At 42.7% G+C, this 17581-nt stretch overlaps 1 pseudogene; it reads right to left on the bottom strand.

Moving 5' to 3' along the window:
- LOC134934256 (oocyte zinc finger protein XlCOF7.1-like) overlaps positions 1 to 12294 on the bottom strand; it is a 96864-nt pseudogene extending 84570 nt beyond the window's left edge.
- Positions 12295 to 17581: the final 5287 nt, after the last annotated feature.

Genomic DNA, 17581 nt, shown 5'->3' with positions numbered 1-17581 from the left:
GAGTGGATTTGTGGCCAGAACAGCAGTTCTAGTCATATAGCCACGCACAAGGAATCTGAGAGGCTTAGAGAAGTCCTCTAGATACTTGAATATTTGGACTCCTTTTGTATGATTAATGATCTGTAAGTTACGGCTTACAGAATGATGGATCTTATACATATAACTGATAGTATTTGGAACTCTCATGTTGCTTTCTTTCACACTTTATACACATGCTGGCAGTCCTGGTTGTCTTTGATGATAGTATCTATTCCCAGAGTGGAATACTTAGGGATGCCTTCATAGTGAGTAGGGCTAATTTTTTTCTTGTGCACTCAATGGTGCTAATTAATTAAATATGATCACATATAATGGTGAAGTTGGTATATCTGATTATTAATGAAGCATGCTATGAGGTGGCCTGGCAGGCTTGTTTTATTTTTCTTATGTTTTGTCCTTTCTTAGAAGTTGGAATACTTTGAATTTTATATGTTGCATCATGAGACTATTTATGAATTATGTTAGCCATTCCTGATGAATATTCATATTTTTGGATTGAAACGTTGAGAACACTTAGGCTACTTGGATTAAACAGATGACTCCTTAAGGAAATCATGCCTGATGATATTTTCTGGAGAGTGTACTCTCCCCCATACAAGGTGGAACTGTGCATATATATATATATATATATATATATAAATAATCCTTAATGTGCTATTAAATATATAACCTCAAACGTATACAATAAATACACCTGAACTGCAACATGAACAGAGCTGATACAATACTATTGGATATTAGGACATATTACTAAAAGATCTTCAAGTATAATTAATTATTTTAAGACAAAGTCAGTTCCTATAGTCTATATAGTATGAACGCAGGCAAATACTCACCTTCATTAAGAAGTTACATAAGATAATTATATATACTATAACACACTTATTTGCCATTGCTTTTGGTGCACTAATATTACCAGTCATATATGAATGAAAGCTATTTCTAACATCAAACCATGAACATCAGATGGTTTAGAAAATAACACCCCTGAAGAAGTCACCTTAGATTGGGTGAAAAAGCTCTGTCTATTATTTATGTGCTAAACAAAAGTTAATGGGCAAAAAAGCCTGTAAATTGATGTAACTCTAGTTAAAAGATGTCTGTAAGAATTAATTCTTAATTGTTTATTAATTGTTTTAATTTAATTTTAATAAAATAATTTTAATTTTAATAGTAAATTGAAAATATATTGGGTGTATTTGTGTATAAGGTGGTATTAGTCTATCCTCAGTTCAGATAATTCATAAGGACTAGCAATAAGCCTAAGAAAATTCTAATTGAAGCGCTTAAATCCTTTTTATATATATATATATATATATATATATATATATATATATACACATATATATATATATAATTTTAAGTTGCATACACACGGTGCGATTTTCCATGTGATATGGACTATATAGTCCATATCGCATGGAAACAGTGCATATCGCACTGTGTGTATAAGCTTGCAATGCTGATTCGCTGTCTCGTGGTATCAGCATCGCAATAAAATATAGTGGGTGCAGGCAAGGCCGATACTACATGCCTCCGGGCACAATATTGCCAGTATCATCAGTTAGACTGCATCACACCATGTGTACCTGTTATGCACACCAGTGCCTGCAGGAATGTACTGGTGTTTGAACTGTTATGCACACCAGTGCCTGCAGGAATGTACTGGTGTCTGAACAGAGAGGGATGCAAAACAAATGAACTCACAGACAGACTGGGAAATATGACATTACGTACACAGAAGGTGATAGGGTAACAAAACCAACACAAAGTGAACAGAGAAGCCCAGAGGCTAAGAAACTGGGTGTCTCCCTAGTATTAGAAATGCTCAAATGGAAAAAGCAAGATGTTGTGTTGCTAAGTGCAACAGCAAAACCCTAAAGGGTTACCAACGGGTGTGGCAGTAAACTCCTTGGTCAGAGATGGAATAATAGACACAAGGAGAGTCTCCACAATCCTAATTCTCACTTGCAGGGCCCAGGTTCAGTTTACTGCCACTAAACTGACACATGGACGCCCTGCACAGTGAGAGAGGATTAAGCATGCAGATCTGAAAGTACAGCCACAAACCTGCTGGGTTCACAGAATAGCAAAAGAACCTCAGCAGGCTAAACGACTGACTCCAGTCTTACTACTAGGTCTGGATTGGCAGAGTGTAGTACCAAATCCCCAGGCCTATTTGCAGTAAGCAACAACAAATACAAAGCTACACAGTACTGGCAAACTTTCAGGAACAGACTAACCAACAAAGATTCAGCAGCATCTGCTTAACCTGAGAAGAGGCCTTATAAAGCAGGTGCTGTCCACGCCCCCCTCAGACCTCACAGACTGTGAGCACAAAAACCAGCACCGGATCCCCTGCCTGTAACCACTGCACAGCAAAAGACCCGAACCGGAGTATCAGCTGCGCTCAGGTTACTCCGCTAGCACTTGTCTCCCGGTTGCCATGACGACGTGGCAGCACAGGGCAGGAGACCCTAACAGTACCCCCCCTCTGACGAGGGGTCAAAGAACCCCTACCACCGGGTTTATCGGGGAATTGCGAGAAGAAAGAGAGTATCAGTCTGGGGGCATGAAGATCACAACTGCGCACCCACGACCGCTCCTCCGGGCCATACCCCTTCCAGTGCACCAAAAATGACAGCCGACCCCGAACCATCTTGGAGTCAAGAATCCTTTCAACAACAAACTCCCTCTGGCCACGTATCAGAAGAGGGGAAGGTCTTCCACTGGAAGAAGGATTACTAATCGCCCGTTTTAAAAGGGAACAATGAAATGTTTTATTGATACCCAAAGAATGGGGCAGATCTAACTGAAATGCCACCGGATTGATAACCCTGGTGATCTTATAAGGGACGATGAACCGGGGGCCTAACTTATGAGATGGCTGTATCAACTTCAAATTCTTGGTAGACAACCAGACGAAGTCTCCTAATTTGAAGCTGCAGGGTCTTTTCCGCTTATCAAAAACCCTTTTGGTCACTAATGACACAGACACAAGGGCTTTCTTCACTTTCCTCCAAATACCTCTAAGGACCGAAACAACAGAGGAACCACCAGGCGTGGAGTCCAGGGGGTCAAAGGAATTGGCCTTAGGATGATGCCCATACACACAAAGGAAGGGAGAGATCCCTGTAGCAGAGTGAGCCGCGTTGTTATAGGCAAACTCCGCCATTGACAGATGAGCAACCCAGTCAGTCTGACACTTGGAGACATAACACCTGAGGAACTGCTCCAAGGACTGGTTCACCCTTTCAGTCTGCCCATTAGACTGTGGATGGTAGCCTGACGACAAGCTGACAGAAATCTGGAGATCGGAACAAAATGCCCTCCAGAATTTGGCCACAAACTGGGATCCGCGGTCAGAGACCACATCAAGTGGCAACCCGTGGAGACGCACAACATGCAGCATAAATAATTCAGACAGGCGTCTGGCCGATGGCAGCCCAACCAGTGGAACGAAGTGCGCCATGTTCGAAAACCTGTCAACGACAACCCAGATGGCTGTCATCCCCGAGGATTTGGGCAAGTCCACCACAAAATCCATTGAAATGTGGGTCCATGGCTTAGATGGGATAGAGAGTGGATGTAATGGGCCAACAGGAACCCCTCTAGGAGTCTTATTTCGGGCACAGATGTCACATGCCCGAACCCACTGATCCACATCCTTAGCCACCGAGGGCCACCACACTGCCCTAGATAGCAACTCCCGAGTTCTGGCAATACCCGGGTGACCTGCCCGTTTTCTTGGCATGGAATTCCAGGAACACTCGCTGTCTTAACCTAGGAGGCACAAACAAAAGACCTACCGGAAGGTCTGGAGGAGCCTGCTCCTGTGCTCTAAGGACTAATGACAAGAGGTCCTGGGTAATGCCCACTTTAATACATGATGGGGACACAATGGGCAACGGCTCCTCGGTGGTCTCCTGGATTGGAGCAAAATTCCGCGAGAGCACATCAGCCTTGATGTTTTTTGACCCAGGGCGATATGTTATCTAAAAATTAAAGCGAGCAAAAAACAAAGCCCATCGTGCCTGCCTGGCATTGAGACGCTTCGCTGACTCTAAATATGCCAAATTCTTATGGTCGGTGAGAATTGAGACCACAAACTTAGCCCCCTCAAGCCAGTGTCTCCACTCCTCAAGTGCATCCTTAATAGCCAACAATTCCCGGTTACCCACGTCATAATTCATCTCGGCAGGCGAAAATTTACGGGAAAAGTAAGCACAGGGATGAAGGCGATTATCAGACACTCCCATCTGAGAGAGCACTGCTCCAATACCCATCTAAGAGGCATCCACCTCCACCACAAAAGGACGCTCTGGATCTGGGTGTCGCAGCACCTTGGCCGAGACAAATGCCCTTTTGAGACGGGCAAAAGCCGCTTTGGCCTCACGAGACCAGTGAGCAACATCTGCCCCTTTCTTAGTGAGTGCCACCAAGGGCGCCACTATAGACGAAAATCCAGCGATAAATCGTCTATAAAAATTTGCAAAGCCCAGGAAACGCTGAAGCGCCTTCAAACTAGTGGGCTGCACCCAATCCAGGACTGCCTGTACCTTGGAACCCTCCATTTGGAAACCTTCTGGGGAGATAATATATCCTAGAAATGCGATTTGCTGAACTTCAAATTCGCACTTCTCCAGCTTCGCCCCAAGCCGGTGATCTCTGAGTTTCTGGAGGACTAAGCGTACATGCTTCCGATGTTCCTCCAGGGAATGGGAGAAGATTAGGATGTCATCTAAGTATACAACTAAGAATCTATCCAAATATTCCCTGAGCACATCGTTCATGAAATCCTGGAAGACTGCCGGGGCATTACAGAGCCCAAAAGGCATCACCAAATATTCATAATGCCCTGAGTGGGTATTAAAGGCAGTCTTCCATTCATCCCCCTCTCTTATTCGGATTAGATTGTACGCACCGCGTAGGTCAATCTTAGAAAAAATTGTGGCAGTACGAAGCTGGTCAAACAAGACCAAAATGAGAGGCAGTGGGTATGAGTTTTTAATCGTGATACGGTTCAATTCCCTGAAGTCGATGCAGGGTCGCAATGAACCGTCCTTTTTACCCACGAAGAAGAACCCCGACCCAACTGGAGACTGTGAAGGTCTGATAAATCCTTTAGCCAAGTTCTCCTGAATGTACTCTGCCATAGCCTGAGTCTCAGGACGTGACAGAGAGTACAACCTGCTCTTGGGAAGCTTAGCATTCGGCAACAAATCAATGGGACAGTCATAGGGGCGATGGGGAGGTAGTACCTCTGCAACTTTTTGGGAGAACACGTCCGCAAAATCTGCATAACACCCTGGCAATCCTGGCAAACTTAACTGCGAGAGCCTGACTGGAAGGCTCAAGCAACTCCTGAAACAATCAGTACCCCAACTAAGAATCTCCCCAGAGACCCAGTCAAATTGAGGATTGTGGGCCCTTAACCAGGGTAACCCCAACACCAATGGGGCAAAAGTACAGACAGTCACATAAAAGGACAATTTTTCAGAGTGTGTGGCTCCAATAAACAAAGAAATCTGGCTAGTGCAAGAGGTAATTTTACCCTGGGATAATGGTTCCCCGTTTAACCCACAAATCTCAATTTCCGACGCCAGGGGTACTAAGGAAACAGAGTGTTTCAGGGCGAATTGGCAGTCCATAAAAACCCTGTCGGCCCCACTGTCCACAAAGGCCTCAGTCTTGACAGTTTGACCGAGGATCTTCAAGGCCACCGGAATGATAAAAGTCTTCTTGGGAAATTCTGACTTCTGGCCTGACAGGATATTTCCCATCACCCTCAGGCCCTGAAGTTTTCCGGCTTTTCTGGGCATGATACTACCACATGACCTTTATTCCCACAGTACAAACACAACCCCTGCTGTCTCCTCCGCATCTTCTCACGCGAGGAGAGGCGGGTATCCCCAATCTGCATAGGCTCCTCGGAAAATTCCTCAGAGTCTGAGGTTCCCTTGGGAAAGAAGGAAACCTCGGTCTCCCTTTCAAGCCTACGCTCTCTCAGCCGTCTATCCACCCGGATGGATAACTGCATGAGCTGATCCAAGCTATCAGGCAAGGGATATTGTACCAGTTGGTCTTTTATCTGGTTAGAAAGATCTCTTCGGTACTGGTGTCTCAGGGCTGGGTCATTCCACTGGGTATCATGGGCCAACCTCCGAAACTCCGTACAGTAAACCTCAACTGGCCTTTGCCCTTGCTTAAGGATCGAAATCTGAGCCTCGGCTGAGGCCGTCTTGTCAGGGTTATCATACAACATGCCCAGTGCCGTAAAAAAAGCATCAACACTTTTAAGCAACGGACAGTTAGGCTGCAACCCATATGCCCAGACCTGTGGGTCTCCTTTTAGCAAGGAAATCACTATGCCCACCCACTGAATCTCTGACCCAGAAGACTGAGGCCTAAGCTGGAAATATAACTTGCAGCTCTCCTTGAAACAAAAGAACTGCGAGCGATCTCCAGAAAAACGATCCGGAAGATTTACTTTCGGCTCCTTAACCCCTGAAGGTGCTGCTGCTGCGGGAGCTCCGCCAGCGGCCTGGGAGGTGTACATTTTAATGGACAAATCATTAAATTGTCGAGTCAGGACCTGCACCTGATCGACCACCTGTTGCAACGTATTTTGAGGGGTATGCTCCATATTCCCACAAAATTTCAACAGGAGTATTGGGCTGCTGAATATGTTATGCACACCAGTGCCTGCAGGAATGTACTGGTGTTTGAACTGTTATGCACACCAGTGCCTGCAGGAATGTACTGGTGTCTGAACAGAGAGGGATGCAAAACAAATGAACTCACAGACAGACTGGGAAATATGACATTACGTACACAGAAGGTGATAGGGTAACAAAACCAACACAAAGTGAACAGAGAAGCCCAGAGGCTAAGAAACTGGGTGTCTCCCTAGTATTAGAAATGCTCAGATGGAAAAAGCAAGATGTTGTGTTTTAATACGTAGAGAACCCGAAATGCTGTTGCTAAGGGCAACAGCAAAACCCTAAAGGGATACCAACGGGTGTGGCAGTAAACTCCTTGGTCAGAGATGGAATAATAGACACAAGGGGAGTTTCCACAATCCTAATTCTCACTTGCAGGGCCCAGGTTCAGCTTACTGCCACTAAACTGACACATGGACGCCCTGCACAGTGAGAGAGGATTAAGCAGGCAGATCTGAAAGTACAGCCACAAACCTGCTGGGTTCACAGAATAGCAAAAGAACCCCAGCAGGCTAAACGACTGACTCCAGTCTTACTGCTAGGTCTGGATTGGCAGAGTGTAGTACCAAATCCCCAGGCCTATTTGCAGTAAGCAACAACAAATTCAAAACTACACAGTACTGGCTAACTTTCAGGAACAGACTAACCAACAAAGATTCAGCAGCATCTGCTTAACCTGAGAAGAGGCCTTATAAAGCAGGTGCTGTCCACGCCCCCCTCAGACCTCACAGACTGTGAGCACAAAAACCAGCACCGGATCCCCTGCCTGTAACCACTGCACAGCAAAAGACCCGAACCGGAGTATCAGCTGCGCTCAGGTTACTCCACTAGCACTTGTCTCCCGGTTGCCATGACGACGTGGCAGCACAGGGCAGGAGACCCTAACAGTACCCACTTTCAGTTTCAATCTTAAAGTGGGTACACACTAGGCAATGTGCTCCATGAGTGACATTGCCTAGTGTGTCCTCCTCCCGACCCGGGCCACCCAAGTGGGCATACACACTGTGCAATATTGCTAGCAAATGTCGCACAGTGCCATAATGGCGCAGAAAATTTGGATGATGAGTCCAAATTGAGCTGCCTGGCCAGGCGACAATGAGCCTCATAAATGAGGCACACGGCCGCTCATCGTTCATCATTTACTGCGTATACTCTGGGTAATATAGTAAACGATATCACTGAGGAAGGGTCAAAATGAGCGACTTCATGTACTATATAGACTAGTGTGTACAGGCCTTCAGTCTTAATCTATTTTTATTTTGAAGAAAGGTTCTAGAGATATAGGTTTAGTGTTTTGATGTAGCTAAGGAGCAAAGTGTGTAGTGCAAAAAGCAGGACTACTTGTTAAAATTTGACAATATAAATGTGAAATAATAAAAGCCACAGGTTTCCAAACATGTTCCTCAGGTGGACACTTGCAATCTATCCCTACTTTTTCCCATTCACTTCCTGACTCTGGGACAGCAGACATACTCTGCTATTCTGTCTACTGATAAAGATATCTGGGAACTTGCACAGATCTCTGTAAGCTCTGGCAGCGGGGTGCAAAGTACATGGACCACTGTAGACCTTAGCAAGCTGCTGCCACATACCATTGTCTATTATTTCAGGCAATAATCTCCGAACATGGGTGCATAATGTACCATCTTCTGATAACTTACCAGGACATGTGACTTCTTACCTCCGAGTGCATATCTTCTGTGCAGTAATGTTTTGTGGGTTTCCTGAAAGGTGGCACTTGCAGGTTGGTACTGGCCTGTCTTCACAGCAGGTATCATCAATATGAAGTAGCATTGTTCTTTTACAACAACATTGTTTATTTGGTAACATATTTTCATTTGACCATCTGTACAATCTTTGTAATTGTTGTGTTCTGCAAAGTGTATTATTTCTAACAGAATTATCTTGGGTGAGACTGCCCTGCATGGACACTGTGTGCAATTGTCTGTTATCTGTAAATGCATTAAAAAGCCACAAACTTTCATTCATACACACAGAGGAAGTTATACAAATTGGGGCTCTGGTAAAAGGTAGGAAAAACTTTTGTGGATGGCTGTGGGAATATTTGGAACAATGTAGGCATGATATAGTGTGAAATGATCTTTACCACCTATAGTTGTGGATTTCTAAACCTGTCCCGCTTAGTGTGATGTATCGCCGGCGTTACGCTGCTCTATTTGTTATAGACTATATAATCAGCGCGGTAATTGTGCTTTGCAGTCGCATATGGTGTATAGCGTTGGTGGTTGCCTGGTACCGGGCAGTGCCATAGTAATCACTTTCTCTTATGGGGTTAGTGGCATTTTTGGATCATGTATATCTCCCTGCTATGGGTCATTGGATGAGGTTATTTCTCGGCTGTAGGTTACGGCTGTGTATTCTAATGTGGTCGGACGGTGATACATTTCCTCTGTGCATTCCACTGACTTCTGGCTTCTGGCTGTGTGCGTTTTACCTCACGGAAGTGCCAGTAACAACAGCGCGGCGGTGGCTCTGCAATACATTTACTGCCGCATTGGTTATGTGAAGCTCGGATGTGTTTATACTTGATAAGAGGAGCCACTATTTGATGTTATCACATGTCTTATGTCCCTAACATGCTGTTTGTATGCAGTAATGTTTTTATTTTTTTCATTTACTGATTGGTTAATTGTGGTGGGAGTGGTTTCCTTCTAGTATTTGTAGTGCCGCACGGGTGACTCCATTTGCTTGTGATCCCAGTGGCTGCATGACCTGGTCTTGAAAAAGGTCCATGCTAGGTGAAGAGTTAAATGGCATCGCCCAGGCTTACCTGTTTACACTACACTGAGACATGGGTCCTTCCCGGGACCAACCCTGCGAGCTTGCTGGGTTGGAGTCCCAAGTCTATTGACCCGTGTTAACCCTTTCCTACTGAGCCACTCCTGGTTTATAACTTTTTCATACCTATTTGTCAGTTTCCTTACTACATTTTACCGTATGTTCTTATAGTTTACTGATATCATTTAACATGGATGAATTTCCTTTTATGAAAATGAGAAAAGATTTTTTAAACCAATGCACTACACCAAGATAACTGCTATTATCTCTCCTGTGTGTTGTATACCAGTGTATTAGGTGTCAGTAGTAGCACCCCTTATACCATGATAGTGACAAATTATATTAAGAAATAAATAATAATTTCAGGCTATTTTAGGGCATTTCATCATGCACATTGTTTATTACATTGCACTGGTACATATGATCAGCTACAGATGTTTCTCCTCTTTAACAAGACAGATTTATATAAAACACTTCTCAAATTCCAAAAAAATACACATAACCTTACTTGTAACCATATTGGAGTGATACAAGGTAACTTACTTATGAAACACAGGCTACATTCAGGCCCTCAGAGTTACTACTCATGTGATTAATACACGTTATATTTCTAGTAAAACACTTGCTGCATTCAGTGGCTGATTCGGATGTGTAAGGAATTACACAGCCGCAGGGAAGTGGATGTGCAATTCTGTACAAATAACATTGAAACACAGCAGGAGGCATCTGTAAGAGATAGGCACCTCCTGCATGCATCTGCAAGATCCCAGTGCTGTATCTGAGGTGATGTATTGAGATTCAATATAGAAAAATGTAAAGTTATGTACCTTGGGACTGAGAACAATCGGGCAGCCTATAAATTAAATGGGGAAATTGTAGGGGAGACAGTAGTGAAAAAAGATGTGAGGGTGCTCATTGATAATAGACTTAGTAGCAGTTCCCAATGTCAAAGTGCAGCAACAAAAGCAAATAAGGTATTAGGATGCATAAAACGGGGAATTGAGGCAAGGGTGAGAGTGTAATCCTGCCACTATACAAATCACTGGTACAGCCACACCTTCAATATTGTGTACAGTTATAGGAACCGCACTATATAAAAGATATCTTGGAACTAGAAAGGGTTCAGAGGTTGAGCAACTAAACGGATCAAGGGTTTAGAGGCACTGGACTATGAGAAAAGGATTACTAGGTTAGATATGTTTATACTCGCAAAGAGGCCTCTAAGAGGAGACATTATTCATATTTTCAAGTATATAAAAGGAAAGTACAAGAATCTATCAGGTGAATTGTTTATCAAAAAGGCTTGTTTCAAACCAAACATAGACAATGGTTCTTCACAGTAAGGGCAGTAACCATTTGGAATTCTCTGCCAGAGAAGGTAGTAATGGCGGACTCAGTTAATATGTTTAAAAATGGATTAGATAAATTCCTAGATGAACAAAATATCCAAGGATATAGCATTTAAAGGTAGAGAATGTTAGAAAAAGCATGAATTATAGCTGTTATTTAGACCTATAAACATAACTTAATCTGGGTCATTAAAGTTAACAAGTTATATACTGAGTAGTGTAAGAATTATAATACAGGTTGAACTCAATGGACATTTTGTCTATGACAATTGCATACACTGGTCAAGACTCACAATGTTTGCAGACCATAGTCAGTCTGCATAAGCTGAAGCTTCCTCAGACTGGCCGTAGGATCCAGAAACCCATGTCCATGAAGTCTGCATCCAAAGAAGCAGACCCTAACCCACCCCATTGTAAAAACAGTGGCAGTTGCTGCCCCCTAAATTCTACAGCAAGTCATCCTGCTGTGGTGCCAGCGGGCTGCGAGATACATCACAAGACCCAGTATGCACATACACAGAACATGTTTTGTGCCTGTGCAGGCTCCCAAACATCAGATTTGTCTATAAACCATAGGGTTTATGTACAAAGCTGAATTAGGTCCTCAGAGTATTTATATGCTTCCTAATCTGATGTTTAGCAAGACTTGACTTACATAGAAAACACTTGCTGCATTCAGAACATTTAAATGGTTTCTCTCCTGTGTGACTCCTCTGATGTATAAAAAGTTGCGACTTTTGGGAAAAACATTTGCTGCATTCATAACATGTAAATGGTTTCTCTCCTGTGTGACTCCTCTGATGTATGAGAAGCTGTGACTTTTGGGTAAAACATTTTTTGCATTCAGAACATGTAAATGGTTTCTCTCCTGTGTGACTCCTCTGATGTAGAGCAAGATGTGCCTTGCAGAGAAAACATTGGCTGCATTCAGAACATGTAAATGGTTTCTCTCCTGTGTGACTCCTCTGGTGTATAACAAGTTGTGATTTTCTGGAAAAACATTTGTTGCATTCAGAACATGTAAATGGTTTCTCGCCTGTGTGAATCCTCTGATGTGTGAGAAGCTGTGACTTTTGGGTAAAACATTTTTTGCATTCAAAACATGTAAATGGTTTCTCTCCTGTGTGACTCCTCTGGTGTATAACAAGTTGTGACTTTCTGGAAAAACATTTGTTGCATTCAGAACATGTAAATGGTTTCTCTACTGTATGAATCCTCTGATGTATAACAAGAGATGACTTTTGGGAAAAACATTTGTTGCATTCAGAACATGTAAATGGTTTCTCTCCTGTATGAATCCTCTGATGTGTGAGAAGATGTGATTTATATGTAAAGCGTTTGTCACACTCAGAGCACAGATGTGGTTTCTCTCCTGTGAGACTCATCATGTATTAGATAATAAACAAATTAGCTGCAGAAGGTTTTTGCTAATCAGAAAATTAAAATCGTTTTTGTAAATTCTCCAAAGGTATAAGAAGAAATGATGCCTGTAGTTGTCTTGATCAGTGATCAATGTTCCTTTCCACAATGTATTGTAATATTCTTAGTGGAAAATCATGCAGATTTGTCCTGTAAGAAAAAAGTTTATATTAAAAAGCATAAAAGTTACTGGGGTAATTCTACTTTTACAGTAATAGGTTTTTTTTTGGTATTTGAACATGATATATATTTCTATAGACTAACAAACATGGGACCTGATTCAGCTTCACTTGCAGTTATGCTAAATTAGCAATACTGCAACTGCTTGTGATCACATGCTGGGGGCTGCCTAGAACAGGGCAAGGATGCCCAGTATGCAAATGGCCGCCAGCGATGTGATCACATATCAGAAATGATCCATACTGAATAGGGCCCATGATCCAGTCATTTACCATTGTCTTTATATTTGTGTATTTTGCCAAATTGCTATATCCTCATTTCCAGTCAGATGACGCACAGAGTAATGTGGAGGAGTCTGTGGTGGAGCTGTCACATAGATACTTCATTATAAATACTTACCAGATATAAAGAATTATATGTATCTTTAATGGAGCTGCCACGTAGATGCCCATTTATATATACTAACCTGATGCACAGAGTAATATGTAAGATGTATGATGGAGCTGCCACCTAGATACCACTTTAATATATATATATATATATATATACATACATATATATTAACCTGATGCACAGAGTAATATGTAAGATACTATGAAGAAGCTGTCACCTAGATACCACTTTATATATACTAACCTGATTCACAGAGTATTATATAAGATACTACGATGGAGCTGTCACCTAGATACCCCTTTATATATACTATCCTGATGCACAGTGTATTATGTAAGGTACTACACATGCAGACAGCAAGCCAGACACAGAAAAGCAGAAGCAGAACCAGCAAATTGTCCCCTTTAAATGACTATATGTGGAAAGCTTAACAAATTACTGAAAAACTCGTCTTATGTCTGAAAGAGGTTGACCCAAAAATTTCCCTTGTCTATGTTGTAGTGTAAGAGGGTGTTTGTGAGCAAAAATCCGGATTGGGCCCAGGGTTGAAAATCCCAGGTCTTACAAAGCAAAATGTTGGGTCATATGTCAAAAAGGTGCATAAATTAATAGATAATACAAAATATAGAATATAAAGATAACTGTAATATATCATTTTGCCTATAATTAAATGGTTATACTATTTAACCATATTTACGTTAAAATGTTTTAATTTTAGATAACAAGACAATATCTACAAATGTTTTTCCTGTATCAGTATATACTTATGTATAATATATTAAACTTACTCTGGAGATTCTTCCTCTGTCTCTTTCTTACTCTTTCATCCTCCCAGCTCTCCAACCAGCAACTCATCCAGCAGCTCCTCCATCAGCTATCAGTGGCCTGATACAGCCTATTTATAGTCACTCCTCCTCATCTCTCCACATTTGTTCCCAGGATGGGCAGAAGGAATTCTTACACTGAGAGGTGACATGTAAATTAGTGTCACATAACATTAGTATATAGGCATTCAGCACATCAGCTTCTCGTGCCCATCTCCTTGTCTTGTAAATGAGGTGTAAATATTCCTATGGTGACTTACTACAATGGTAAATGCTAATTACACCCTGGCAGGGTAACACCTTGCATCCTAATTAGATCACAGCAGCCTCTGGCCTCCTGTTATGTCACCAAAGGAACCTTTTGTTTAGGAGTCACCTATTGTCTAGGCAGAGTATCAGCAGAAAGAGCTGTTCTACATATCAGCAGGAATGTCACAATGATTCAGTACAAAACTCTTTCATAAAAAAGCAAATAATTATATTTGTACAGACTAATGTTTTTACAGCCATGAAATAATTTTGTTTCTCATAATCTTAAAGAAATTCTGATATAAACAATGATGAAAAGATAGAGGATATGGGAACCTAAAGGTACAGCCTTCAACTGTATACACTTGATCCAACCCAGTAACTCACATGGCACTCCTTTGTTTATGTATATATATATATATATATATATATATACACATGTAGAGATGATGTTCTTCTAGAGAGATGTATTCCTCCACCCACTCTCAATTCTGAAAAATCTGTCGGCACTCCAAGGACTTGATGCAAATGAGTGTATTATGCAAAAAAAAAATCAAACAGGTTGCATAACTGCGCCAACGTTTCAGCGCCACGCAGGGCACTTTTATCAAGGCTGTATGCAAGTGTCACTTGCATACAACCTGGATAAAAGCGCCCTGCGTGGCGCTGATAACGTTGGTGCAGTTATGCCACCTGTTTTCTCAATATACACTTCTCCCTAAGGCATACACAATACAAATATTATGAAGATGTTATAAATCTGAACCATTGTCAAAGTTCTAATGGATTGATCTTTATATTTTTGCCACAAGGACGAATACCAAGTCTAATATTTAATTCAAATAGGAAATATTGACACTTGTATTTAAATTATGTACTCCAACAAATTAGTATTTTTTGAATTTGATTAAATAAAATCTAAGTTTTAATTAAAAAGAAATATACCATTTTACATATATACACAATAGAGTGCTCCAAAGAGAAGAATTTTCTCTCTCCCGGAGGGCTGTGGTTCACCACACACATCGGATAGTAATGTTGCAGGAACTGCTCTGCTGCTTCCCGCACAGTAACAGTATGGAGAAGAGATGAGTGGCTGAGTAGGGCAGACCCTACCATTAAACTGGATCCGTGGCTGATAATGTGCCACATTAAGAAGGGCATTGGGTAGCCTGGACCATGCCCCCAGCCTACCTAAAAGCTCATGTGCATCCCTGGAAGTGTTCCTTTTCCAGCAGCAGCTCTCTCTAGATGCTGGGTGGGCCAGTCGTGGCTGTGTGGTGATTGGTGGATACAGAAAGCAGGGCCTTCAGTGTTACTATAACTGTGTCTGGAGCTAGTAGGTCAGGACACCCCTGCCTCCCCAGTCATCCACTATCTCCAGTACCGCTGGGGAGAGGTAGATCATTCCAAAGATAGGGAGCAGCACATGCAAAATCTTGAAGGTAGGAGTGGGAGGAGGTCATTATTTGGCAGGAGAGAAGGCGTACATTAGCAGAGCAAAGAGGATGGGTGGGAATGTAAAAAGAGATAAGATCAGAGATATAAGAGGGCGAAGAGTGGGTGAGGGCTTTGTAGGTGAGTGTGAGAAGCTTGAATTTGATTCTGAATAAGAAGGGTAGCCAGTGAAGGTCCTGCAAGAGAGGGGATGTGGATGTAGTATGTTTGGTGAGGAATATGAGATGGGCACAGCATTGAGGATAGATTGAAGTGGAAAGAGGCATTGTTGTGGGAGGCCAGATAGGAGGATATTGCAGTCGTCTAATCTGGAGATGCCCAGTGAGTAAATGATGGTCTTAGTAGCATCCTGGGTGAGAAAGGGTCTGATCCTTGAGATGTTTTTGAGGTGGTAATGGCAGGTTTTAAAGAGGTACTGAATGTGTGGTTTGAAGGAGAGGGAGGAATCAAGGATTACTCCAAGACATAGCACTTTGGGGCTAGAGGAGATAGTTGTGCTATCAATGGATAATGAAATTGTGGGAGGTGAGGTTATATGGGAGGGAGGGAAGATGATCAGCTCAGCCTTAGATATGTTAAGTTTAAGAAAGTGCTGGGACATCCAAGAGGAGATAGCAGAGAGACAGTTGGAGATAGGAGTGAGGAGAGCAGGGGAGAGGTCAGGGGAGGAAATTTAGATTTGAGTATCATCAGCATAGAGATTATATTTTAAGTCAAAAGAGCTAATGTGCTCACCTAATGAGAATGTGTAGAGAGAGAAAAGGAGAGGCCCAAAAATAGAACCTTGGGGGACACCTACTAGTAGAGGAAGTGGGGGGGGTGGAGTCATGAGAGGAGACAGAGAAAGAATGGTCAGAAAGGTGGGCGGACAGCAAGGAGAGAGCATTATCATATAAACCAAGGTAGTAAAGGATTTGCTGGAGGAGAGGGTGGTCTACAGTGGCAAAAGCAGCAGAGAGGTCAAGGAGAATAAGCAGAGAGTAGTGGCCCCTGGATTTCGCAAAAAGGAGGTCATTGCAGACTTTTGTGAGGGCAGTTTCAGTGGAGTGCTGAGGATGGAAACCAGCCTGGAAAGGGTCAAGCAGTGAGTGGGAAGAAAAAAAGACAGTGAGGCGGTTGTAGATAACACACTCAAATAGTTTGGAAGCAAAAGGGAAAAGAGAGATGGGTCGGTAGTTGGAGAGATTAGTTGGATCAAGGGTAGGTTTTTTAAGAATAGGGGATACAAGTGCATGCTTGAAGACAGAAGGGACAGTGCCTGATGAGAGGGAGAGATTGAGTAGATGAGCAACATGGGAACAGGCAGAAGAATAGAGAAAGTGGAGAAGGCAAGAGGGAATAGGGTCAAGTGGAGAGGCGGAGGAAGGTGAGGACCAGATGAGGACCATGACTTCCTCTCCAGAGAAAGGGAAGAAAGATGTCAGAGTTGGTAGGAGGGAAAAAGAGGGGGGGGTTGAGAAATGGAGGAAAGAGGTTGCTCAGGTTCTGGTGGGATGTTATGTCCTGATGAATGGAGTCAATTTAGGATGTGAAGTAGGTGGCAAAGTCAAGAGTAGAAAGCAAAGAGGGGAGATGAGGTGGGGTTGGCAAGATGAGCAAGTTGACAGTGGCAAAGAGGCGCCTGGGGTTTGAGGATTGGGAGGAGATGAGGTTTTTGAAGTAAGACTGTTTTGAGAGGGTAAGTGCAGCAAAGTAGGATGAGAGGATAAATTTGTAGTGGAGGAAGTCGACCTTATTGCGTGATATCCTCCACTGATGTTCAGCAGTATGTGAGCATTTTTGCAGATATCTGGTGCATTTGGTGTGCCAGGGTTGAGGTATCAATCTGCGAGGGTGAATAGTGGTTTGTGGGGCGACAGAGTCAAGAGCAGAGGTAAAGGATGCATTGTAAAGGGAAGTAGCTGGTTCAGGGCAGGAAAGAGAGAGAATAGAAGAGAACAGCAAGTCAAACAGGGAAGATAGGGAAGTGGTGTCAATAGCCTTCATTTTATGCTTAGTGATGGTAGTCTTAGGTGGTAGAGATGAAGAAGCAGATAAAGATAGGTTAAAAGTGAGCAGGTGATGGTCAGAGAGGGGGGACAGGGAGTTAGGGAAATCAGAAAGATTGCAGTGGTGAGTGAAAACCAGATCCAGTGAGCTTCCACTCACA

This window comes from Pseudophryne corroboree, chromosome 6 (genome assembly GCF_028390025.1).
Source record: "Pseudophryne corroboree isolate aPseCor3 chromosome 6, aPseCor3.hap2, whole genome shotgun sequence".
NCBI classification, from domain to species: Eukaryota; Metazoa; Chordata; class Amphibia; order Anura; family Myobatrachidae; genus Pseudophryne; species Pseudophryne corroboree.
Note: the sequence above shows the minus strand (reverse complement) of the source record. Positions and strands in the feature narration are given on the sequence as shown.